The sequence below is a fragment of the Thermobia domestica genome, chromosome 3, assembly GCF_964235325.1.
Source record: "Thermobia domestica chromosome 3, izTheDome1.hap1.1, whole genome shotgun sequence".
NCBI lineage: Eukaryota > Metazoa > Arthropoda > Insecta > Zygentoma > Lepismatidae > Thermobia > Thermobia domestica.
This window is the reverse complement of record NC_137456.1, coordinates 24,151,793-24,178,744: the sequence shown is the minus strand read 5'-3', so window position 1 is coordinate 24,178,744 and position 26,952 is coordinate 24,151,793. Positions and strand designations below refer to the sequence as shown.

At 34.2% G+C, this 26,952-nt stretch overlaps 1 protein-coding gene and 1 long non-coding RNA gene across 2 annotated transcripts in view; both read left to right on the top strand.

Moving 5' to 3' along the window:
- Positions 1-26,952, top strand: part of Zip48C (Zinc/iron regulated transporter-related protein 48C) — a 488,892-nt gene that overhangs the window by 205,113 nt on the left and 256,827 nt on the right. The window lies entirely within an intron of this gene.
- Positions 18,446-23,359, top strand: LOC145681398 (uncharacterized). Its single transcript, XR_014130772.1, has 3 exons — positions 18,446-18,848; positions 19,259-19,307; positions 22,986-23,359. It is a non-coding gene; the product is annotated as an uncharacterized LOC145681398 (long non-coding RNA).

The window sequence follows — 26,952 nt, the reverse complement described above, 5'->3', positions numbered from 1 at the left end:
ATGCAACTGACGGAAAGCTTCATACCTCAAAAATACTTTGCCACCAAATCATCTTTCTAGCTTAATTAAGGACTGAGCTATTGATGTTTGTTGTAAAAATAAACGTAATTTACGTCTAAAAACTAAACTCCAAAAATTGGCTAACTTTGCCTCCTCCCTGCTACCCCATATAAGCAAGAAGTACAAATACACGATATTACCATGTAGTAGCCTACTTCATTGCTTCACGTAACAATTTTTATGAATCTATCCCCCAAGAGGGGGAATGCCCCCCTAAAAAACTGTTTTAAAAAAACAGAAAAAATTATATTTACCCTCCTCCCGTACATACATAAAATGGTTACCAGCAAAGCTGTATCTTTCAGGAATAAATTGGTACCAAAACTATCTTCCATCCTTAATTTGAAGTTTAAGACTCAGCCATTGAGGTTTAAAGCCCTGACACAGCAGTTGCGTCAATGGGCGTTTAAAGATTAAAACTGCAGACGACCAGTAAAACGTAACACAAAAAAACTAAACTACATATTCTGTGAACGGAGATCGGGAAAATCCCGATTTCTTTCTCCGGAATTGAACATTTGGGCGGATCGAGATTAGGGAAGTTCCCGAAATTTGATCTAGCGGTTGAATATAGATGACAAGCAATACCTAAGAGTGTAAAACTGTTTTTTGTAATATATATGACTATTTAGATTATTGTTTTAAACAAAATAAACATTTTAAACGTGTTTTTTTTGTTTAAAACAAAGTACTTTGTTTTAAACGTTAAAAACGTTTTAAACAAAAAAACATGTTTTAAACATAAAAAACGTTCTTTTTGATTTTTTTTTAAAAAATCATGTTTTTTTTTTCAACCCTGGTACAGACTGCATATTCTTCAAACGAATTAGTGCTCATATGGACTGTCATTAGTTGCAATATTTTGAAGGATGTGAAAAAGTGGGTTTGAGTATTTACAGAGTAAAATATAGCATACGAGTTTCAATATCATTACAGTTAATACTTTTCTGACAATTATTTATCCAGTGAATAAATTATGAACATACTTTCTGAACATCAATGGGAATAAGTTTCAACTTATACGATTTGTACCGCACGTATACGAATGATCACAATTTCAGTGGGGTGGAATCCAGAGATTAAGTCCGAAAAAGTGACCCCTAGATCCTTACGAATTTCCTTTAAGATCTGGATCTTTTTCCCTGCATTTTTACCACAGTCAGGAGGGAAATTGAACGATTCGATTTTTTATTTCATTTTTGTTTTAGCATCTGTTATAGAGCGAGGGTATATGAGACCTGGACCTATAGCCTAACGTGGAATCCGAACGACATGAGCTCATGCCAGGAATCGAACCCGAGATTCCCACGCCAAAGGCACGTGCGCTAATTGATTAGCCACGAGGGAGCTCTGGAAATTGAACGATCATATTGCAGTATGCATAGATCTATGAAAATTTTGTAATAATAAACAAAGTAGTCACAATATAGGAAATTACAGTAAATTTAAATCTCAAATTTGCTACATTATTTATATTTTTAATCTAGAACTATTAAATGAAAAACGATGAAAGTAGAGGAAATATCATAACTATTAATAGACTAAAATGACTATTATAGCAATATTAGTTCATATCTACTTTGCGAAACGAAAGCCCGCGCTTGACTAAATTCATCTTTCTGAAGGTGTCTAATGCCAAATTCAGAGTTGATGGAGTGATCTGCTAAATTAGTAGCATTATTTTTAGGACCTTCTTTCGTATTCTAAATCACGAGCGTCTCTGGTGGGGGGACGCGTCCCCCCAACATTTTGAAGTGCAAAATATTCAGTATTATATTGTATTTTCTAACGACAGAAAAACTTAAAAACAATAATAATTATATTTATTTGGAATATAATATTCAGGCTGTGAAACGATTATAACAGAGTTCAAAGTTCAGAGTTCTTAGGGGGTCCGTGAAGATAAGGAGAAAGGTAACAAATGGAATCGAAGATAAACAGGTTGGGCTTGGTAGTACCATTTAAATCACTTTCTTTGATGTCCCCCCCCCAAAAAAAATGTACATGCCATAGATGCCAGTGTTCTAAATACGATGCTTTTGTCATATGGCAAAATATATTATCCTAGAAAATAATTCCTTTACCCTTTGAAGTACCCTTTGAAGCAATTAGCTTTATCGTGTAGCAAGACTATTATCTCTATATAAATAAAAAATATGCGATTAATGACAAGGACACTTACGCTACATCTGCTGGCAACGCTGCATCATTTTTTAATTTTTTTAACTACATTTATCACAGTCACGTGTGGTGGCATCACGCCTACAAATTCAACTTTTCCGGGACATTTTGTATCGTTCATCAGCGAGACGAAGCAGGAAGTAACAAGCTATGGATCGTTGGCGAGGTCGTGTTGCATTGGTGACTGGAGCTAGTGTTGGTATTGGGGCGGCCATTTCATGGTCTCTTGTTCAACATGGAATGAAAGTAGTTGGATGCGCAAGAAATGTAGACAAAATTAAGGTGAGTCCTTCTTTGATTCTTCGATAAAGGTGAAATAGTCGCAGAGATTGTGAATATTCTAGCACATACCTTTATATATATATTTACAAGTATGTGCTGGGATATTCACAATATACAGGGCCAGCTCTACCATATATGCTACACGTGCAGTTGCACAGAGCGGTAAATTTCGAGGGGCGGCAAAATCTAACTTATTATTTAAAATAAATGTGTTATTGGAAAAAGACTTCATGATGATGGTAGTTAAAGTTACTAAGCTGGCCTTCTATTTGAGTACTACATTCATAAATCATGCTTAGGTCGCATTATTTTAAGGTCACATGGACAGTGCTAAAGCAAATGGTCAAACAAAACCCAGCATAAATTGTTTGTTTGATGTCAAATACAAGAACTCATTTCTCGAATTGTAGCGAACACCTGTTCCATTTAGCTAGTTATCACAGTTTCGATATAAAAATTACTCCTGTCTTTGTCACAAACAAGTTCCTTATCATTGAAAGTGGAGAAAGTTTCTTAAAAGCATTTTAATAGATATAGAAGGAAAATTAAGGAATAAAGATAAAAGAGCTAGTTGCACTGGAATTGCAAATTGATATTTTGAAATTGAAACTCGATATTTAATTCTATAAAAATGATTACCATTCTACCTCTGCAAATGTGTTTGCTTTATCTTTCACTAACATAATAGATTATTATTTAAAGAAAAAAGCAGACACAACGAGATTGTATTTGTAGTGTTTAGGCTTTTCTGAGTGCGAGTGCCTTTTCCTTACCTTTCGTTGTTCATGATGGGGTAGCATACTTAAATTCGTGGCTTTTAAGATTTGTTCTTCCTGCAGAAAGAGGGCAGCAAATTGCCTAAGGTCGGTACTATATATATATATATATATATATATATATATATATATATATATATATTAGGGTGGTCCTTAATTTTTGATTTCCGAATTTTTTTCGACGAACCCCCTAAAATGGTTCCATATGGAACTAAATTAAACCAAGAGAAAAATTAGCTTGATTGAATAATATTAAAGTGCCTCAAGCGAATTAAATTTTGAATCTGATTACAATACATAGTATATGGTGAAAATCTGGAATAAACTATTGTAATTTAGAAACGACTTAAGGGAACGCAAAAATAACTTGGATAATGGGACTAAATGAAGAAACATAACTAATTTTGTATAGCATTGTCATAGCGACCATCCTGAAGTCCGCCATCTTGGATTCAGGTCAAAATTTTCAAATATGAAGAGGATCATGTGACTTATCGTTTTAAGGTAGTGTTTCACCAGAAGCACAAATCTGGCACTATTTGAAAGATAGCTTTATTCGTGTAAGAATTATTACCTGTGGAAAGATTTCTCCTTTTAACAGGTAATAGTTCTTACACGACTACCAGTAGGCATGAATTTGGCGCGAAAAGAACAAAAGATATGCACGGCTTCAAAAGAAAGAGTAACGCACACTTCTGAAAATGATTTGTTTCAATTTTATACACCAGAAGATATGTAGAAGCAGTTCAAGTAATAAAGAGGAAAACCAATTTGAGAATGTAAGAGAAAATGTAAAATTGGATGCGTGTGCCGGACCCTTCAAGAGATGTAAAAAGGGAAAAACTAACTTTATTACTCCAAGACTGGTTGCTACCCTTGATCGATACAAGTTCACTGATAGAGCAGCAATACACATTCTGACAGCGACGGCAGAAGCCGTCGTAAGCCATAATGTAAAAATGAAAATGAAATGAAATCTTTAAGTTTTACGTCCCGTTGTTATGCCGGTTAGGCTAAAGGAGACCGTGATGATGAGAAATGAATAAAATGGTGGAATGAAGAAAGTGGGGGGAAACAGGTGAACCCCGAGAAAACCCACGAGCACGGTGTTTGTCCACCACAAAGTCCACACGGCGCGAGCTGGGATCGAACCAGAGATCCCAAGCACCGGAGGTGAACGCTCTACCACTGAGCCACCGCGAATACTGTCGAATATTGCCTCACGATATGACACATTATGAACGATTAGCAACAAAAAAAAAATTATATAAGATTAAAAGTTGTAATTTCAACAAGTTCTAGCAATTACATAATCTTAAGTAGTGTTGTAATCTTTATTGAACTAAATATAGCTTTTGTTTTCGTCACGCGTTGGAAACTTTTACAGTCTTGAAAATTTGCAGGGAATTTGTAACAAATGACGAGCCTATTCATGTTGCAAAGCAACAGGTATAAAGAAAGATATAACCTATATGAATGTAGCTGTTCGTAAATGAACAACCAAGAGGTGTTTGTTGTTTCACAAGTTTGGACAGAGTGGATATTTCTGGTATTTCGTTAAACTGATCTTATCTGCATCCAGGGGCGGATCCAAGATTGTCTGAAGGGGGTGCACCAATTACTACCAAAATTATCAATCACACTGAAACTCTTCAAAGTGACATGTGACAATATTCTCGCTGGTGCATAGAACGGAGGAAAGTATTTTAAAGAGGATCGCAAGTGGAATGCACGAGAAAAAAATGTTCTCTTCTCCTTGCTTCTGTTTTCTTCCCTACTGGACAAATGCTATATTGTTCTACTTTGTAAATTCTTTTCCTTTGACCTGTTGAAAATAGACTTAAACTATTGCTTTTGCAAAGTTCTACTTTCTTTTAAGCCCCAAACGGAAACATGATGGCAGAAAGTTTCGGAAAGTGTTGGTATTTTCACTGCTGCCCTCTCATTTTAAATAGTGTATATTTACAACGAAGGGGATTAGGGGTGTACGTGCACCTTTGCACCCCCTAAATCCGGCACTATCTGCACCTATTGTCTCAGGCAGACGTTATGACAAAATAGGTGTCAAGCCCGTATCCAGAGGGGGCTTGTCCCCATAAAATTTTCACGGCAGGCTTGCAAATGAACTATAATATGATGATAAACTATAATACAGTTGGATCGCTCCCCATAACTTCTACCGCCTCCCCCCACCAACATTTTTGGGCTGGCTACCAATTTGATATGGTCCTAAAACTTTGTAGGTATTAGTATTGAAATTAGATATATATAGATTATCGTATGAAAATAGTAAACTAAAATATTTATTAAATGCAATGATTTTACATTGCAGAAATGGTGTTTATTTAACACATACGATACAATATTATTTTTTAAAAAACATCGTAGGTAATAATAGGTGCTCCATTATAAATGTGGCTTATTTCAACATAGGCAAGTTTAGCTATATAGGCCCTATGTGATACAAAGATATTAGAATTATTAGTAGTCTTTTTGCTAGAATTTTCAACTTTTTTAAAAAATATAGCCTTGCAATCTTTGTGTAATTAGATCTCTCACGAAAAGAATGTTCTATGGTGATTTACGTGACAAGTATGTTTATTTATCTTATCTGACTAATTTAGTCAACATACTAAAAGATTATGTAACTTGAAGTAGCTTTATCTGTCATTACCAAGCGAGCTGGTTTCTTCCGTTGATATCACAAGTCACGATTGCCATAATTCGTTTGTTTTGTTTTCTTTATTGAGGTTCAACGTCTCAATACCAAGGGCGTGTAAGACAAGATATCTAATTGGAGGTGCAATCCAAACCATATGTCCTCATAGAGGAAGTTAAATCACATCCAAGTAGTGGAGGATCTTGAAGATAAAAACTGGAGGGGGGCAGCCAGAGCCTCGACTATGATAGATATATCATGAGTTTACTATAAACTTTCAAAAATAAGTAAATAATTGCTTAAAATATTTTTGTCACTCATAAAACTGGGGGGACCGGACCCCCCGGACCCGAGCTAGATGCGCCAATTCACACATGTTAAGAACGCTTATTGTTCGCCGTTTTATATATATATATATATATATATATATATATATATATATATATCGGGTGTTGCAAAATAAGTGTTACAACTCTTGGGAGGTAAATCCTCCCACTGAAACAAGAAAAAAAGTTCTCTTGAACCTTCGGCTATCGGACATAGTTTCAGATCTACAAGGTGCCGAAAGCGTGGGAAAATGACTTTCGGACGCCAATAGTTCGGAAACTATCCAACGTAAAGAGGGCGGGTAAAAAATTCACTGAAGAAGTCATACCTGCTCTATTGAATTTTGCATGTTTCACAATCCTACCATGCACGCGCAAGGGATTCCCCAAAGGAACGTAGGGAGTCCCGGATAATCTGCTAATTGAAAGTTGGTCTAAATGGATATGAATTGATGGGGTTTCTACCAGGTAATAATAATTCGTTTGTATTAAGTCGATATCTGGAACAAATACAAAATGGCGGACACTTTCATGCCCGTTGGGTGTGGTTGCATAATCGCCAGGTACGGATGCTGGCCAACAGTGAAGTTCTGAGTATTAAGTCTAGCGAATTTGTACTCAAATGCTCTAGAAAGACATCTGGAGTGTCGGTAGACCACAACAGATGGAGCAGGGTGATTCACATGTGTGGAAACACGTAACGAAAAATGGCCAGAAATGCACTCATACTCAGTAAACGTGAGTTCAAAGCGTCGGAAATGTAAGGATTAGCGTCAAGACCATGAAAGTCAATTCACCAATAATATTCCCTCAAACCGACGCAATATGATGTGCACGGTTGCATACCAATAAGGATGCAACAACTGAGGACAAGTTGAAATTGTGCAAGGGGACTCACTAAGAAATTGGGTAAATTAAATGAATGTCTCTAGTGGGATCACATGATCGATATTGAAATGCGGACAATTTGTGTGTTGATATCGATATGTAGCTAGTGGAGAAATGTCAACATGTGCCACTATTGCTGGGACACCGTCCCACGTGGGAAAAATAGGGAAATAACTACTCGGGTCTTGAATCTGAGGCCGTGGGCTCCCGGTAGGATTGGAAACTGCGACCACGCGAGCGAAAGCGAGCGCTCTAGCCATGAGGCTCGAGGGAGCCTGACTTTCTCTGTATACATTTCTTTGAGGAGTACCCACTTTGTTTGGTAAGCGCTCTTGTACAGCCTCCCGACATGCTTGTGTGTTACATTTTGTTACTCCTACTGCACAGTTGTAAACAATCAGAGCTTTAAGACGTTTCTTCCTATTTCTCATGTCGTTTTATTTTTACATATGTATGGTGTTCCAGCTGTAGTGTTACATGTGCCAAATTGGTTCGTTTTTGTCTTTGTCTTGGCATGTGTACTGTGTGTAAGATACATATTTCTGGAGATATTTTGATATCGAGTACGCCATATGTCCCAGAAGACGTGAGACATGATACAAGTTTGTTATTTTCAAGCTCTATCACAATTTGAACCATGGATTAAGAGATTTGTTTTTTATATTTGTCGAATGTGGGACAATATCCCAAACAAAGTGGGACATTGATACAATTTTGTTCTAGTTACGTTCTACCAAAAAATGCACCAGATGTAATAGCAGAATGTACAACGTTATTTTCCTAGTTTTCGCATGTGAGACGGTGTCCCAGCAGTAGCAGCAGTAGTGGGACATGTTGACATTTGTCCATTAGCTACATATCGATATCAACACACAAATTGTCCGCATTTCAATATCGATCATGTGATCCCACTAGAGACATTCATTTAATTTACCCAATTTCTTAGTGAGTCCCCTTGCACAATTTCAACTTGTCCTCAGTTGTTGCATCCTTATTGGTATGCAACCGTGCACATCATATTGCGTCGGTTTGAGGGAATATTATTGGTGAATTGACTTTCATGGTCTTGACGCTAATCCTTACATTTCCGACGCTTTGAACTCACGTTTACTGAGTATGAGTGCATTTCTGGCCATTTTTCGTTACGTGTTTCCACACATGTGAATCACCCTGCTCCATCTGTTGTGGTCTACCGACACTCCAGATGTCTTTCTAGAGCATTTGAGTACAAATTCGCTAGACTTAATACTCAGAACTTCACTGTTGGCCAGCATCCGTACCTGGCGATTATGCAACCACACCCAACGGGCATGAAAGTGTCCGCCATTTTGTATTTGTTCCAGATATCGACTTAATACAAACGAATTATTATTACCTGGTAGAAACCCCATCAATTCATATCCATTTAGACCAACTTTCAATTAGCAGATTATCCGGGACTCCCTACGTTCCTTTGGGGAATCCCTTGCGCGTGCATGGTAGGATTGTGAAACATGCAAAATTCAATAGAGCAGGTATGACTTCTTCAGTGAATTTTTTACCCGCCCTCTTTACGTTGGATAGTTTCCGAACTATTGGCGTCCGAAAGTCATTTTCCCACGCTTTCGGCACCTTGTAGATCTGAAACTATGTCCGATAGCCGAAGGTTCAAGAGAACTTTTTTTCTTGTCTCAGTGGGAGGATTCACCTCCCAAGAGTTGTAACACTTATTTTGCAACACCCGATATATATATATATATATATATATATATATATATATATATATATATATATATATATATATATATATATAAAGTTTAACGTCCAAACCCCTTGGGCTAAAGAAGATGGAGGAAAAATAATTATGTGCAGGGAAAATAAAAGGTACCGTACGATCCATTGCATTAAACATGATCACTTGCACCTTATCTGGTTGGATGTTATCTGCTTATAATGCTTTCGGAAAATGTCCAATATGGTTTTGTTCATATCTCATGAATAAATATTGATACTATGACTGCAGAATTACATTATTCAATATATCGCTCACCCGGTGGAAGACTTGGAAAGAACATGACTTTTAAAGTTTGTTATTCTATCAGAATCGCTTCCTGGTATTTCTACCATCTAGTTAATTTGTTTAGTTATGTTTCTGCGAAAATACCACCACGTGGAGCTCGCTTCTCTCTCTCTCTCTCTCTTCTCTTTTGAGCGATAATAACTAAAAATTTCCATTTTATTTATTTTTTATTTATTTATTTATTTATTTTGAGTTGTAACACACTTCCACGCGTGTGCGATATATTGAGTTGAGTTGATTTTGGGTTTATCGACCCTTTCAGCAGCGAGGCTATATGAAGGGTAAGGGGAAAAAACAAGGAATGTCCATGTATGTGCTTTTTCGGGTGCTTTGTCCTATCTGTTGGTGACTCTTGGTACTATTTGACTGTATATGCCATGCATGCCTAGATGTAAAAATGTCCATGTAAAAAGGGGCGAAAGATTTAATAATCCTATTCTTTTTACACGATTTTCAATGTTAAAACGCCGTTTTCTCGAAAATGTAGTTTTGTGACATTCCTTCTTTTTCCCCTTACCCTTCATATTAGACCTGACCTACCGATTAACGTAGAATCCGAACCACATGCGCTTCCGCCGGGAATCGAACCTGGGTCTCCCACGCCATAGGCGCGAGCGCCAACCGCTTAGCCACGAAGAGTGAGATATATTGAATAACGTCATTCTGCAGTCATTACTTGAACATTTATTTCTAAAATATCAACAAAATCATATTGGACATTTTCCGAAAGCATTATCTGCAGATAGCATCCGAAGAATAAATTTTTATGATGAAATAATCACGCCTTAGAGAATTACTAATGAAACGTTTACTGTATTTATGAAGTACGAACAAAGTCGAATGAGTTATATTTGAGGACATCATCCGAAAATAACTTACTTCCGTGAGGCCATCCTTCTTCATGTTTTCATAGTGATTGAATTATTCCATATATATTGCAGAGTTGTTAATGAAACCCTTAGTTTTGAAATAAATCACCTTACTCGTTTTTGAGAAAACCGTCAGGAAAGAAGGCTATACAAAATCTCGTTGTTCGACATTTATATTTACAATTGTTTGAATTAGTATGTTCATCACAAAAATTTAGACTCATAAACAAGTGTCAAAATGAAAAATATGTATATTTATAAACTAAATAATGCATAAAATTTTAAACATATCGAAGTTGTAAACATACCGTAAGCTACATCAAGTTGTGTAAAACATATTAAGCTTTTGGAAGTCAAATTCATAATACATTTATTGTTATTTGAAAATTGCATTATCAAACCGCACACATTCACCATTTATTTCTATTATCTTCTCTATTTTTCCCAACATAATCCCATCACTATAGAAAAAATGTACATAATTTTAACAGGCCTTGTTTGAGATGAAATCAAATCTTTAAGTTCGACGGTTATGCCGGCTATTCCCGGCGGGAACTCATGTGGTTCAGGTTCCACGTTACTCAGTAGGTCCCGTCTCATATACCGGTAGCTAGTGATGGGCAGTGGGAATATTCCCGGTGGGAAGGAATTTTAAAAAATGGGAATATTCCCGGGTTTTTTCCCTGGCATATAAATTCCCGGGAAGGAATTTATTTCCATTTCTTTACTTTATCTTCCAAATTATAAGAATCATATGACTAATTACTTTATTTTAATATATTATGATTTACTTCTAGGTTTTAAATAATTTGGAGGTTTAAAAATTAAAATTCTTTTACTGTACTTTATATAACTAATAATATGATTTTTTAACTTCTATTTCCATTTGCACTAAAAAGTAGCAAAGTACTAATTTGCAAATGATGAAAAGGAATCATTTTGTAAAGTAATGTAGAATTATGCAGAAATAGTGATGAAGTACTATTAATAAACCCTGAATCACCGTTAGTAATAGACGTCGGTCTGTCTCCTCTCTCTGACTTGAATTTCTGAAGAGGTACTCGGACTTCTCTTACATATGAATTAACGCATGACAATTCGAGAAATAGGTAGGAAGAAATGTCGTGTGTGGCAAAATTATAAAGATAAGAAAGTATCTTGCAAATATTGTGAACATACATATTTATTCGCAAATGTTAACAAAATGGTGGAACATGTGTCTTCTGACAATTACCAAACCTAATTTGTTTACAACATTTAAACATTTAATATGTTTATAATATCAGTAGTAGAGTCAAGTTTAGAAAATTCACTTACATATAAATTTAAACTGTTTAGCGGTTTAAAAGTATGTGGACTTAATATATCATTTTTGACACACATTTACTTTCATAGAACATATTGTAAATAAATATCCATTTATGCGTACTCTCTCAATATAATAAAATATTAATAAAATAACATAATATCGTTCAGAATATACATTTTAAAGACTACTCTGGGACAACAATAATAATATACTGTGATATAAAAACGAATTTAACTTTGAAATCACAATAATGTAATAGAATGCAATTTTCTTTGCGATTGTATATAAATTCCAGGAAAATTCCCATTTTTGGGAATCTTCCCGGGAATATTCCCAAAAAGTATCTTCCCGGGAATTTACCCATCACTATATATAGCATCGCTGCTGAAAGGGATGTTAAAATCAACTCAACTCAAGGTTATGCTGGCTAGGCTAAAGAAGACGGTGATGATGAGAAATAAATGAAATGGTGGATTAAAGAAAATGGGAGACAACGGGAGAGCCTCGAGAGAACTCACGCACACGATATTTATCCACCACAAAGCTCATTTGGCGCAAGTTGGGATCGAAGAGGGAGTTCTGCAGAGAGCGAAACTAATGATAGTCTGACGGGTCCGGGCTATATGGTAATTCCATTCAAACCTTCCAGTCACGTTCTCTGAATTTCTGATTCTCTGATAAAGATATATGAGGTCTGGCATTGTAAGCGTGGTATAGGACACCCTTTCTGTTGACCAGTTTCTTTTGACTTGCTACGTACACTCGCACCAATTGTCAATATTACAGATCCGAGTCTATCATTCTACCCGGAACCCTTCTAATTCTATCAAACCTTCCTAAACATCAGTATGGGTTTTGTCAGACTCCTTGCTTTGACCATGATCTTTATTCGCACATAGTTGTCATAGGTTATCAATTTTTCAGTGATCAACTGCTTCACGAATGGCTTGAGTTCGTTACGTTTCAGTAGATATTCGCAGATAGAAATTCAATCGAGTAATGTTTTGGGTCAGATTATGTAGCATTTAAAAATCGAACATCTTTTGGTTGCCAGCTGTCCCCAAATGGTTTATCATGGTTTGGTAAGTCATTAGCGGTTCATGACTCCTTTCATACGAGTTTTGCTCGACTTTGTCAGAATATCATGCACTTAAGCTGTTTTTGGCCGCCTAAATGAAGGTGACTGAACTTTCTTTTTAACTGTCGTTTTTGATAACGTAGCTTGTCCATAAATACCACAAACTCCTTCACAGGTGTGCGCAGCATTTGCTTCTTTATTGAAATAAATTTATAAAATAGCTTAGTTTCGCGAAAACTTCACTCATCTTTACGGCACAATACCTTCTATGATTATAAAAATTCCAACATTTTCTGCAAGTTTACTAGCTTCCGTTCTCAGCTGTCAATCGTATGCAAAGGCTCAACACTTTATGGACTATTTGATATATATAGTGATAGTGATGAGTGCAAGAGTTTTGGTCTTGCATTTTGTGCAAGAGTCTTGCATGCAAGACCAATGCCATGACTTTACCTGCAAGACCAAGATCAAGACTCTTGCGAAAGAGTCTTTCCCAAGTACTGGTACTACTTGAACTTTTTATAGAATGTAAAAAGGAAGGAAAAACATCATAACATCTTTCACTTGCATTTCTTGCTTTCAGTAAAAATGCCGCTGGAGTGAATGTGTTCCCAGTAGTAGTGAGTGCTACCCGTATGAGTCGATTTGCCCCTGTAGCATATAGCTACAGTATCTCTTCTGAATCGGTTGTTCGCGTTTTCTATAGTTATTATTCGTTTCGAAGCCATACAGGTATACAAATTGAGTTTACACAAAAAACACAAACAGTTGAGTCGTTTTCAGTTTTCACTCAAATTATTCTAAAATATTAAGAGGTTTGATTATAATCATTATTATTTTAATTTTTCTCTCTTTTCTGTCCAACATTGCTAAACATCATCATCATCATAGCTATTCTGTCATTATTGGTAGGCCACTTGCTGCAACAGAGAAGTTTTAATGTACGATGATCCTCAGCTAGTCTCTTCGTCTTGAAGTAACATTTTCTGTTTTAGTGCCTTCCTTCAACTGCAGTCTCCTTCGCCTCTCCTTCTCTTTCCTTCAACTAAACTCTCTAATACGTCCCTCATAATAAGTTAATCCTCAGCCAATGTTCGAACCAGTTCCTCTTCCTCCTCTTAATTACATCTAAAATTCTTCTTTCTGCCCGACTACTATTATTTCTATCATCTCATTTGTTTTCCGTTCAATTCAGCTAATTCTCTCCTTTTACCTCCATGACAACGTTTCGAAAGCCTCCATTTTTTCATCGCTTTTGCGAAATGTCCATGTTGCTGACCCATAGAGAGCATATTGGAATCAGTAAAATAAAATCTCAATATTTAATTAGAAATTTGTTCAATACAAAGATTAGCAGCTAATCGTGGTTGAAAATAAAAAAAATATATAACGCCTTTAGAGTATAAAAATAAGTTTGCAATTCATGGTATTTCAGTAATCTGTGCCGTCTTGATTTCCTTTCATGCGTCTCAGGGGTAGCCTCCCCAGTTTGGAAATCTGTGGAGTATTGGCTCTTCAAAAAATATAAAAAAGATTATAAGTGTTGAAGCGTGGACATTCATTAAAAAAATAAATGTCATCGCCTATGTTGTACATTATCATCATACTTACACGAAAGTAAACCATATTACATTTAGAAACATACATTGTTTCCGTTACTATTGGCGCATTGTAGAATTTATTATCTCATATCCAGAGTAAACTTTACCTATGAAAACGCAAGATTTCTTAAAAGAAAGACTTGCAAGACTCTTGCAAGCAAGACCAAGACCAAGACAAAGACAAAGGGTTTCAGTGCAAGACCAAGACCAAGACTGGATGTGCAAGACTGGACCGGGTCTTGGTCTTGATCTTGCATTTGCTCATCACTAATGCACATATTTGTAAGGATCAAAGATGACTTTTTCCAACTTAATCTCTGGAAGACAAGTTAGTTTATTTGTGAACAAAAGTGAACAATTTCTGGTATTTTCTTTACCCAGCAAATATGTGCCACCAGAGGCAACTCGACCATTTCTAGTAAATATTATTCGTTGGTAGTTAAATCATTGAAATCAGTCGCTGTTTCGACCCATTGATTTCAATCGGTTGGAAATCACAGGCAATTCTTCCAGGCAGACAATATTTTACCAATTCAGTGAGTCTTTGGACCGGTTGTATCCCCATCGTGGTGTTTTAACTAGGAAGCAGAGAGCAAGTTCGTTCACATGTAGACAAACAGTCCTTCTGCAACTTCTTTCCGAACTTTGTCTCCACAAATGTCATTACTGGAGCCCAGATTATATGTAAAATCATTTTGCCAAATATGTAAGGAAAAAAACTAATTATATGTAGTGATATTTGTAACATTATTCAAATAGGTAATATCAACATATCGCTAAAATATATGTTTTGCTATATAATTTTGTTTTTATGCAATTTGAATACTTCATATTGTATACATATACTGCATTTTTTTAATGCAAGCCCGCAGATTTGCTACCCTGTAGAGGGCTAAACCCTCTTTAAGGGAAGGGTTGCATGGAAATTATAGGGATGTGGGATTACGGGCGTTGGGCTATGAGATTTTCTTTATTAAACAATTACTTCAGATGTCAGGTCATTATGGTCTTTGCGACCATAATCATCAGTGAAGCAGAGGATACACAAGACATATAGGAGAATACATAGTATGTATACATTATATATTACAGAACATTATATATTACAAGTATTGTATTTGTATAGATGATCGTGGGTGATGGAATGAGTGCAGATGACGCCACAACACGTAGGGGATGTTAGCAGAACAAATGCTTGTTATCTTCTGCCTAGGGCGAGCTAGGCCAATAAAGACGAGAGAGGCCCTGTTAGGTACAGAGGGTAATCACTGTGTTTGATGTGATGGGAAAATATGCGGGAGATGGACATGCAATCGATGATCCTGCTATAGTTCTAGGTTGGGATTGTTGGCGGCAAGGTATAACAATACAATGTAAACAGCAAATTTAGAGGGAGATGGTAATATCGAGGGCAAACAGATGAATTGGCAAAGTAGTGCATAGTGGCTAGGAGAAGTGGTTGCTGTTGCATATATCGGACAGTGATGAACTTCAGGCGAAGAGATTCGAGGTGGTAAAGTAATGTAGAGAAAATAATGAGTGAATATAGGTATCTAGTTGAACAGGGAAGAGAAATACGGTAAGCAATGCGGAAGGCAAGACGTTCAAATGTTGCAAGTTTGTAGTAGTACGAGGCAGGAGCTGATAGCCAAGCGGTGAAACCGTATGTAAGGACAGGCGGAGAAATGCTTTATAGGTGTTGAGAACCATGGTTGAGGTGGGGCCCCAGGTAGTGCCAGTGAGACGTTTAAGGAGATTCAGACGATTATATACTTTGTTTTTGATGTAGTTAAGATGAAGAAGCCAGGTGAGAAGGTAAGTAGGGGTAGGACCAACAAGTAGTTCAACCCTTTAGGTCCAAATTGAGACTTCTGGCATTGAGTTAATGCTATCTATTGCATGATTAGAGGGGTGTCTGCTATTTATGAGTGTTTTTTTATGTTATTTATTGCGTTGAAAATATGTGTTTATTGACAATTTATGGATGTGAAAGTTAAAATTCGTAGAAAATACAATTTGACTGAAGGTTATCTTGAAAAAATAAAACTTTATTGATGTGTTTTGATACATTCTTTCATCATTTATTATTGACAATACGTGAAACGATGTTGGAAAAAATCCTTGACACCTGAATTCTCAGAAATGAATCCTGAAGGTTTTTTGAGAGTTGATGCAAGGCCAAGTAACGCTTTATTATTGCCCATATACGAATTCTTTGATGAATTCTTTGAAGATTTACCCATTTTGTTATAGGATATACTTGTGATTCTGTGTAGGTATTTATGAGGAGATCCTGTCCTTCAGCCGAAAGGAGCTGTGAAAAAATTAGGATTCACCGTTAGATACAACCATCAGATTTAATTACAGAGTGACCTTCACATAAATACCAGAGTCCCCCTCAAAAAGATTTTTGGAACACAATTGTGCAATTAGTTACTGTTAAAAAAGAAACTGTTAGGGATTATTGTCTACTTTTTAGAGAGCTTTGTGAAGATTGCATTTTAGATGTCCTTCAAGAAATTTTTTACTCCCTTACAGAAAAAAAAAAGAAAATAAAACCCAAAGTTGACATTGAACTTGGAAAAGCTTTATGTATTGTCCCTCTTTTACGTAACAGTTAGGTTGTTACATGAATTTGTTTTCCTTGAGTTTTTGTAAAGATTGTATTGAAACGAAACATTCTTTCTTTTATTGTTTATGACTGCTGTAAAGAGACCCGCGCCGGATCCCATATTGAACGCAAAGGTAGAAGGGCGGGGGACTGAGTTGTCCAAACTTGTTTTGACGGGAAGACCTGTTTACAAAAATTGTTATTGTGAATGAATGAATATTAACTCCTACGATTAAAAAATGTATATGCAACATGTAATGTCCATGATGTATGATGAAATCATTTCATGATTTGTAAATATTGTGCCGTATGGTTATATCACTTAGGTTAACTTATAACAATCATATCATAACAATCCCCTTATGATAAGTAAAATGTTGGAATGAAGAAAGTGAGAGGAAAACTCATGAGCAAGGTGTTTGCTCACTACAAATTTACTTGATTGGAAATCGAACCAAGATATTTCAAGCAGTGGAGATATGGATTGTAGCAGCAATGCACTAAATACTTAGAAAATGTTTAAATAATTGTGCAACCTAGGATTTACCAACTAACAGAGAACAATACTTTTTTACTGTGGTACTAGCCCTTAGAAAGTGAGAGGAATCTTTATTTAGATAATAATGTTTGACACTTGTTTATGTTGAGTTTAGTAAAATGGTTTTGACGAGAAAATAAACCAAGAACCTCATATACTAGAGACTTCTTTACCACTGAGACTATATGAATTTATTAAGTTTATTGTCAGAGAATTATTCTGTTAGACTAATTTATATGAATCCATTTTTGTCGTAATATTTCCTTTATGAAAAAATAAAATAGCGGAATGAGGAAGTGGGAGGAAACGGGGAACTTTAAGAAGACTTATGAACTTGATGCTGATTAGTACAATTTATAGAATATACTTTTTGTTATAAGAACACTAAAAATGATATGGACATGCTTGACATGAGAAAATCCACCAGCAGAGGTAGATGCTCTACCATTGAACTAGTTTGTACCATTATTAATTATATTAATTGGGTTCCGCATGAGCCGATTGATACAGAATTTTTATAACTAGATTTGATTTGTGTTGATTTTTAGATTAGTGTGTCTTTTAACAACGAGGCTATATGAGACATGAACCTACAGTTTTATCGTAGAATTTGAACTATACACCTCCACCGGGAATTGAACCCGGTTTTTATGCCAAAGGCTTCCGTCAGGAATTGAGTTACGTTATTTTGATTTAGATTAGTGTATCTTTTAGCAGCGAGGTTATATGAGACATGGACTTATTGATTAACGTAGAATTCAGACTATATACCTCCACTGGAAATCGAGTTATTTTAATTTTAGATTAGTATGTATTTTAACACCGAGGCTATATGAGACGTGGACCTACTGATTAACGTGGAATCCGAACCACATGACCTTTTCCTGGGAATTGAACCCGGTTTCCTACGCCAAAGGCTCTCGCCGGGAAACGAATTGGAAACGATACATACACTATTGAAAATGAACTTAGGACCACATGTATTAAAGGCAAGCATGATGTAAGGAAAAATAAGTGTTGAATGCATGGACATGTATGTTATGTGTACAGTAAATGCAATACAATGTTTGTTATGAAATTGATTAAAAATACATACTTGGTGAGGTTCTTAGAACATAATTAATTGCCATACTTTAATGAACTTTAGTTACACATATACTAAATATATAATGAGAGAAAAATACTCACAGAATGTATAAAAGCCGATGGTAGACTATTGGGCGTCTTATTGCAGTTTGAAGGACAGGATTTCTTACCCTCGGAGTAAGAGGGAAGGTAGAATTGCTTCTTTTTTTCTTTTTCTTTTTAAATGTTTGTATCCATTCCGTTATTGCTATGAGGGTTATCGTCCATATAGAATTCCAGAGAGAGAGAGAGAGAGAGAGAGAGAGAGAGAGAGAGAAAAGTGGTTTACAATCTTTTTAGAGGAACCTTTTTTTATTATTATTGTATGGAATTGTGAAAATTGGCGTGGGTTTCTTCTGTTCAATATAAAAACTGAATTTTGAAGATTTTTGTCATTTCAAGTTAGTTGGATAGATTGTGACGGTGTTCTTGCTTCGAAGTTGTTTTTTTATCGGCGCTACTTCATTTGTTCTTATATTTGAAAAGGTAAGTGGACTTCTGTTTTCTTAAATATATTCAGATAAAAATTCATTTTCATTAATTGATTACAAGATATGAAACATTTTTAATATTATTATTATTGGAAAATTATCTTAGAGTAATTTTGTTGATTGTATGAATTCATTTGGAAATCATTATCTTCTTTTTGTTTCATATCACATTTATTTTATCAAATACATGCAAGCTGACTTATAGTATCCTGAAAACATGACATTTTGAGAAAGAATTGGATTTTGTTTTTAATTTCTTAGACTTAGCTCATTGGAATGAAAAAAATTCTTCATTTTCGGAAAGGATTAATTTTATAATAAATATTCATTTGATTTTTCTTAGCACTGATTATTTTTGTAATAGAAACAATTCAAATATAGTAATTCATTTTTTTTTCTTTTTAGATTATACCATTTCCAGGAGTTTGAACCACGCTTCAGAAAGAATTACCAGGTAAGAAAAATAATATATTTCTTATTATCATTATATAATATGTAATGTTGAAGACATACATATGTTTATTTTTTCATGGAAGACCACAGAATGAAATTAATATTATTAGTTGGATATTAACCGTATCTAGAATACATATTGCTTTTAAAGTTTAATTGAAAACAAACATTTATCATTATCATAGGTATTTTGCCTTTGATAGGGTACAGCTGAGAAGCTTCTATGCTCCACCGCTAACCTTTTTTGTCTTTGCGTGCGATCTTTTAGTTTTAATATTAACCCTTTCCCTCTTTTTTCGGTTATTATACCCTCTAGGACATCACTCATGATAGATTCTTTTCTTAGGCAATGTCATAACGAATTTTTCTTCCTAATAATGTCTAAAAAATGTTCTTTTCTCACCCAACATTTCTAACATCCTGTTATTTCTTTTTCTGCTTTACCCAAATAATTCTTAACATTTTTCTCCACATTTACATTTTGAAGGCTTCTAGTTGATCTTTTTCCCCACTTAGGAAAGCGTAACAAGCATTAGGAAAACGTAAATTACAAACAGTAGACACCAAAACCATGTTTTTAGCTATGAAATGAAATCAGTGCAGAGCTTTTTCGTATTAGTTGAATTGATATTTCATATTTGGATTGATCGGAAGACAAATGGTGCATTATTAAACCATGTTTTATATACGAACACATTTATAAAAAATATCGAGTTATCAAGTTAATGGTCTTTTCACAACTAGACTATATGAGACGGGGACCTCAAGTGAACTACGTTAGGATTTTTTTTATGTTAACAACAAGTACAATAACTAAGTACGATTTTTGTGCAATAACTAGGCTATATGTGACGGGGTCCTAGTGATTAACATCGAATCTGAACTACATGGCTTTGCCGAGAATTGAACACTGCTCTTTCACGGCAAAGGGGTGCACGATAACTAAGAAGATACAAGTAAATTTTATGAAATTTTATGGAATGTTTTACAGAAGATTAAGATCGTGTTTTGAATTATAGGTCAGAATTACATCTATTTTAACACGTTTGTACAATATTTCCTTCAGTAATCGTACTATTTGTGGAAAGATTCAAAGTGATAGTTGTTTGTGTGTATGATGGACCAAGATTTGAGCATTTATTTGTTCTGAATGAAAGAAATCTTTATATTATTTTGTGAAAAATGGTAGATGTTAGATCCTGTATGTGATTACTAGGTTGTTTGAACAAAATATATCATAATATTTAGTGAATTTATCAGAAATAGTAATGAATTATTCATGGTAGATTAATCGATTTTTCTTTTTATATTTGGTCTTTCTGTTGGTGTTTTTTCCATATATTGATAGAATAATTAGATTGTTGAATAGAGTTAAACGGTATTCACCAGTTATGGTATATACTGATGATGTAAATTTAATAGGGGATGATAGGAGAACATTAGAAATAAATGCAGAGATCTTATGAAATGCTTGCAGGGACATGGGTTTAGAAATAAATGCAGAGAAAAGTAAATACACAAAAGTGCGTTGGGACTGTAATACTGCATTTTATGGATGCATTAAAATATTAAATAATACTTTTGATAAAATGCTTAGTTTCAAATATTTAAGATCAGTATTAACAGAGGAAATATCAAATTCACGGAGAAATTAAATGGCGACTAAAACCAGGGAATTCGTGTTACTATTCGGTTCAAAATCTCTTGTTGTCGCGAATTCTGTTGAAGCTTAAAATATATAAAACGTTAATTATACTTGTTGTTCTGTATGGTTGCAAAACATGATCGCTTACTCTGAGGAAAGAACATAGACTAAAAGTATTTCAGTACAAGATCCTGAGACGAATATTCGGACACAAGAGGAAGGGGAATGGTGGAAACTTCATAACCTAATTTATTAGATTGTTTATTAAACATGATTAGGGTCGTCAAGTCTAGGAGGGGGCGGGTCATGTAGCTAGAATGGATGAAATTAGAAACGCTTTCAAAGTCTTGACTGGAAGACCAATCGGAAAACGGCCATCAGGAAGACCTAGGCGCAAATGGGCGGATGGATCTCGCAGAGATAGGCATACAAAGTAGAAATTGGATGTAATTATCTAAAGATAAAAGTCAATGGAGAGTTTTTTGTGAACGTGGTCTCCGGGTTTCATAGACCATAGAGTTAGTTAGTTAGTTAGTTACATGAATAAAACGATACTTATTAACGATAATAAGAAAACTTTTAAGAATATTATTTCACACTTTTCTAAAATAGAACTGATTGCTAAACAGATTTGGATTGCTTGTTGTTTTATAATATGATATCGTATTCTTAATTTGATCGAATGATTTACGTATTTTTTCATAAGTAATTATTTCCCAAACATTATATTAGATTAAATTATAATGAAAGTAGAAAGGGTTCCCCACGAGAAAATGTAGAAGTATGATGTTTGCGGAAGATCTAAACTGACAACATAAATCAAGTAATCCATGCATCAGAAACGAAGGCTTTACCATTGATTTTTGCGTCATCCTTATTCATATTATTATTCTTATTGAATTAGGAATATAGTTTGAAATATAAACAGTGGTTAAATTCCTTTACAGAAGACAAGATTTCCCGAACTTTTTATCATCTAAGATTATGTTATACCGTTACAACTCATGACATGTACACAATTCAATGAAAGGGTATCTTGACATATGTTGCCTTGCCTTGCCTTTCGATTAAATGATTTGACAGTATATATCGTAGAAAAGTGTATATATCATTACATGTGGGTATAGAAAAGAATTTTGAAATTAAAATATAGAGTTGGACATCTAAACTTATTGTGCCCCTTGAGGGATGATATCTCTCGGAGAGAGAATAATCCGTGAAAGAAAATGTTTGTTTAATCCCTACATGTTAGGCAACCCAATATGATTCACTGTACTGATGGGTTATCTAATATGATCGATAACTGAGTTTTACGTCTGCTGGTTATACCGCTACGCTAAAGGAAACTGTAATTTGTTGAACCATCACTTTACAAAAAGAAACCACATAAAAGTATATAAAACCCCAACAAAAGCAAAGTACATGGTGTTTGTCCACCACAAAGTTCACTTGGTACGAGCTAGGATCGAACCAGGGTCCCCAAGCACCAGAGGTGAACCCTGTATCACTGAATCACCAAAACCCACCCAAAAATCATTTGAATTCACTAAATTTAGTTATTATTCTAAGCTAGGATAAAACACTTAAAATAACCTGTGGGATAAGGAAAAAATGTGCTTGTTTTTCGTAACGAAATAATTTGATTGTACTGTCCAACTGACTTGATTATTTTCTTAAGGTATAAATATGTGAATTAACACATATTTTATGCCAAAGACCGTTAAGAATGATACGTTAGATGATTAAGGCAACGGTCCTTACGATACCTTCATATTACAAGACCGATATATGAAATTAAACTTACATAGACTTTTAATTTGTAGAACGGAAGTTTAGTCTTGAAAATTTTTGTTGATTTAAAAGATCAAAAATTAATAGTATTAGAGCTAGGGTATTGCTAAAAATGTTGAGTTCTGATTTTCAGAAGATATAAATTTACCTCTTGTGATAATTGGTTAGCCATAAGGATACTTAAGTTAAAATAAGTAGATTTGTAATTTAATTATTGATAATTTTGTTTCTGTTATTTTGCAGGATGGCAGAGGGTAAATCTACCTTTGAACTTCTTCAATCAATTGAAGAGATTGATTGTATCTTAATAGACAATGAGGAAGAAGAAAAGAGAAGAACATCAGAAATGGAAGAAAGCAGAAAAAGGAAGAAAAGGGAGGAGGACGAAGAAGAAGAAAGGAGAAAAAGAATGAAGGAGGAGAACAAGAACTCGCAGAAGCAAATCAATTATGTCAAACTAACCAAAAGTGATACGCAAGAACTTTTCCGTATTTTTTCCAAATACGTAAATAAAGAAAATAATACTATTCAATATGGTGCTGTTCTTAAATTTATAGCATTAGAACGACGGATGGGAAAATTATAAAAACTGTAGACAATGAAAAGCCAAAAGTGAAAAAAGTGTACATAGAAATCAAGATTTGTAAATAGTAAAAAATAAAGTGATTTCTAGTTTAAAATTAATTATATTGAAAATTTGTTGGTTTTATTTCAAGAAAATGTGACTCATTCTTTTCCCCTTTTAATATATCTGAGTTATTTTAAAATATTGTTTTCAGCAAAAAAGACTTTTTGAGACATGAACCTGCAACTTATTATCTGATTTCAATCAGCTCAATTTGAATTGTTTTTATTTCTTTTAAGAATTTCAATCCTATTTGAGACATGGATTTACAGAATAAGTTGATATCCGAACCACATAAACAAGTTGAACTCACATTTATCTTTGTCAAATGTGGATATGAAGAAGATCTATTATTATTATTATTATTATTATTATTATTATTATTATTATTATTATTATTATTATTTTATTTAACAGTTATGGTCTTTAGGCTAAACTAGACTATTGATTAAGGAAAGTGAATGACAGAAAAATTAATTTTGTGCTCTTTTGGCAGAAATCGAACCCAGAACCACGTGTACCAAATGCACATACACTAGTTACTTGGCCGATTATTATTATTATTATTATTATTATTATTATTATTATTATTATTATTATTATTATTATTATTATTATTATTATTATTATTATATTGATTTGTATCCGTATGAGACTTGTACGGTTATTGAAGATGACTAGAAATTTAATGAAAGAACAAATCCTGAAACTGGTGGTGAGTAAATTAACTGAAAAATATTCTTTGTTTACATTTGCTAACATGGAAAGATTCAGAAACGTTTCCCCATTCATAATTTAAGGTGAAGATCACTTCACACACTCATAATCACTTGAGAAAACAAGTTTTAGTTGAATACGGTATCCTCTCGTTCCCTCCTCTGCCTTCACCGCCCCTTGAGCGGAGTTTTACTGTTTGGGTATTTTTCTAAGAAAAGAGGGTCTGGTTTTGGGAGGTGGGATTCTTTCGAAGAAAGCGAAAGTGATGGGAATAGCCTTTTACAAAGTATAAAATACTGTTAGGAAGGAAGGAAGGAATTCTGAATGTCTATAAGATTTGAAGGTTATCTTTTGCTATGAATTGTCTGCGCTTTCCATTGTATTTTTGTTCTTATAATATCATAGCAGAAAATTCTAACAGGGTCGTTCAGATTTATATTGCTATTAGAAATGAAGAATAAAAATATTTAGTTGAACTTGAAATATACAAATCATACGGTATCCTGTAACACTTAACCCGATATTAAAAATCTTATGTGATTCTTTTGTTTTGAGATTGATTTGCGAAAATTGGAATCGAATAGGATTAAGATTATGATTTAGATTTTGGTCTTTTATCATCTAAGACCATTTAGCCCTTCATGTTTTGAGGGATAATGTTGTTCAACGAGCACACAATCCGGGAAACGATCTAAAAACTATAAGTTAGGTATCAACAACGCATTTAACTGGTGTGGATGAGGAAAATCCAAGAAAAATTCATTCAAGGTGGATGGCCTTAAAAGTATTGTACACTTTTTTTGACCGAGTGCCTCCCACCGGGACTGCTTGCATCAAACTGGAATCGAATCATTGTGTCCAACTACATGAATATTTTATGTCAGTCTATTATTTTTCTCTTTCTATATTAATTAAGTAAAAATATGGTCGTTATTCCATATGTTTGAGCAATAAATATTCTTTGGATCGCTATAGAATTTTAGTTAAAGTATCATGGAGAAGTCCATTGAAATGAATTAGTGCTATAGCTTGTGATTCATTAAATTTTATAGAGAATCATGTGTTGGTTTTTTGAAAAATACTATCTTCAATGAAACAGTCCAAAGCAAATGAATGATCAATGATTAAATTACTTACATTATGACATTCTTTGTAAAATATGCATCTTTTAACGTCATTTTAAAAATGTGGTTGTAAAGAAGAATGATAATTTCTGAAACAACGGAAAATCTTTTAATGGTGCTTGTAGAACGAAAAAAGTTGAGAAAATTTGACACCTTGAGAGAGTGTATATTACAGAATGTATATTACAGATAAAACACAATTTGAATAAAAAGTATTAGTTAGGATTGAAACTGATGAGTTTGAGTATTGAAACTGATGGGTTTGAAGGATAATATTCTTTAGGGAGTACACAATTCGGGAAACAATCTGAAAACTATAAGTAAAGTACCATCCCGGCATTTTCTTCAAATGAATAAATAAAGAAAAAACCTGGAAAACTTTATTCAAACTTTTACAAATTTTGAGAGAGCAAAACCGTAAGCGGGGTGCAACATATGCCAAAACGATAACGAATATACTACGTGGATTACTGTAGTATTAATTCAAGAAATATACCAAGTAGCTTAGCAATTCTTCAGGAATAAAATACCAAAAACCTTATTATTTTTAGATTCCGTTTACCAGACATTGTTAGGGTCATAATAAAAAGAGGAAAACAACCGTTAGGAAGACCTAGGGAAGATGTATCTTGCAGAAATAGGCATACAAAGTAGAACCATTTGAGTATGAATAGAAATCATTCAGGAACTTTTGTGATTGATGCAATGAATTTTGGGGGGTTTGTTTGTATTATTCGGGCTAAAAGATAACGAGTAAGAACATATAGAAGTAAAATACACTTCCACTGAGTGAGTGTTATAAAAATTAAATGAGTAAGGTACTTTGTAGCATAAGAAATCAGTCTATCACTGACTTAATTTGATGGAGAGACCTCAAGTATCATAAGGAAACATTGTACCACTAAGCCATCATGGGTATTAAAAATGAACACGTTGAAGATTAATGATGCAGTCTCAAGTTATATAAGGAATCATGTAATGTAAGGAATCAAGTAATATAAGGAATCAGTTTATTACTAAATCAGTACATTCAAAATTCAATCAGGGACCTCAATTAGCGCAAGGAAGTACTGTATCACTGAGTCATCATGTATCATAAGTAAGCATTCTACTACTAATTCTTCATGAAGAAGATTAAATGATGCATTCTCCATAAGAAAACAGTGTATCACTGAAGTCTGCATGGTGAAAAGAACACATGTACCATAAGGAAACAGTATAGTCCTAAATCAATCTGATAAAAGACCAAAAGAAGTAGATGCAATCTAAAAACATGAAACTTAAATTACTATTCACTTCAAAATCTCTTAGTGAAGAATGTCAAGCTTAAAATCATGTATATTGTTCTGAAATATAGGGAAATTAGGTACTCATGTCCTATACCCGAAAATAGATTTTGAAGGAAGACTTAGCCAGTAGATGTGAAAACAATATTAAAATAGATATCGCGGGTAAAATATAAATTAGTATAGAATAATTGTGATGTTCCAGATTTCATACCGCATAGTTAAAATCTGTGTTATATTGTGTTATAGAATGTATTTATTTACGTTATATTTATCAATTGTAGTGAGAAATAAAGTCTTTGGTATTACAGCAAAGCCGTAATCAGTTCAAAATCTAAGGAACATGTATAGTTTACTGTAAAATTTCTTAGGGGATCTTCCTTGAATACAAACTTGTGTTATACAAAAGAGAAGGCAAACGTCATGGGTATTAAAAATGATTATATTCAAAATTACGA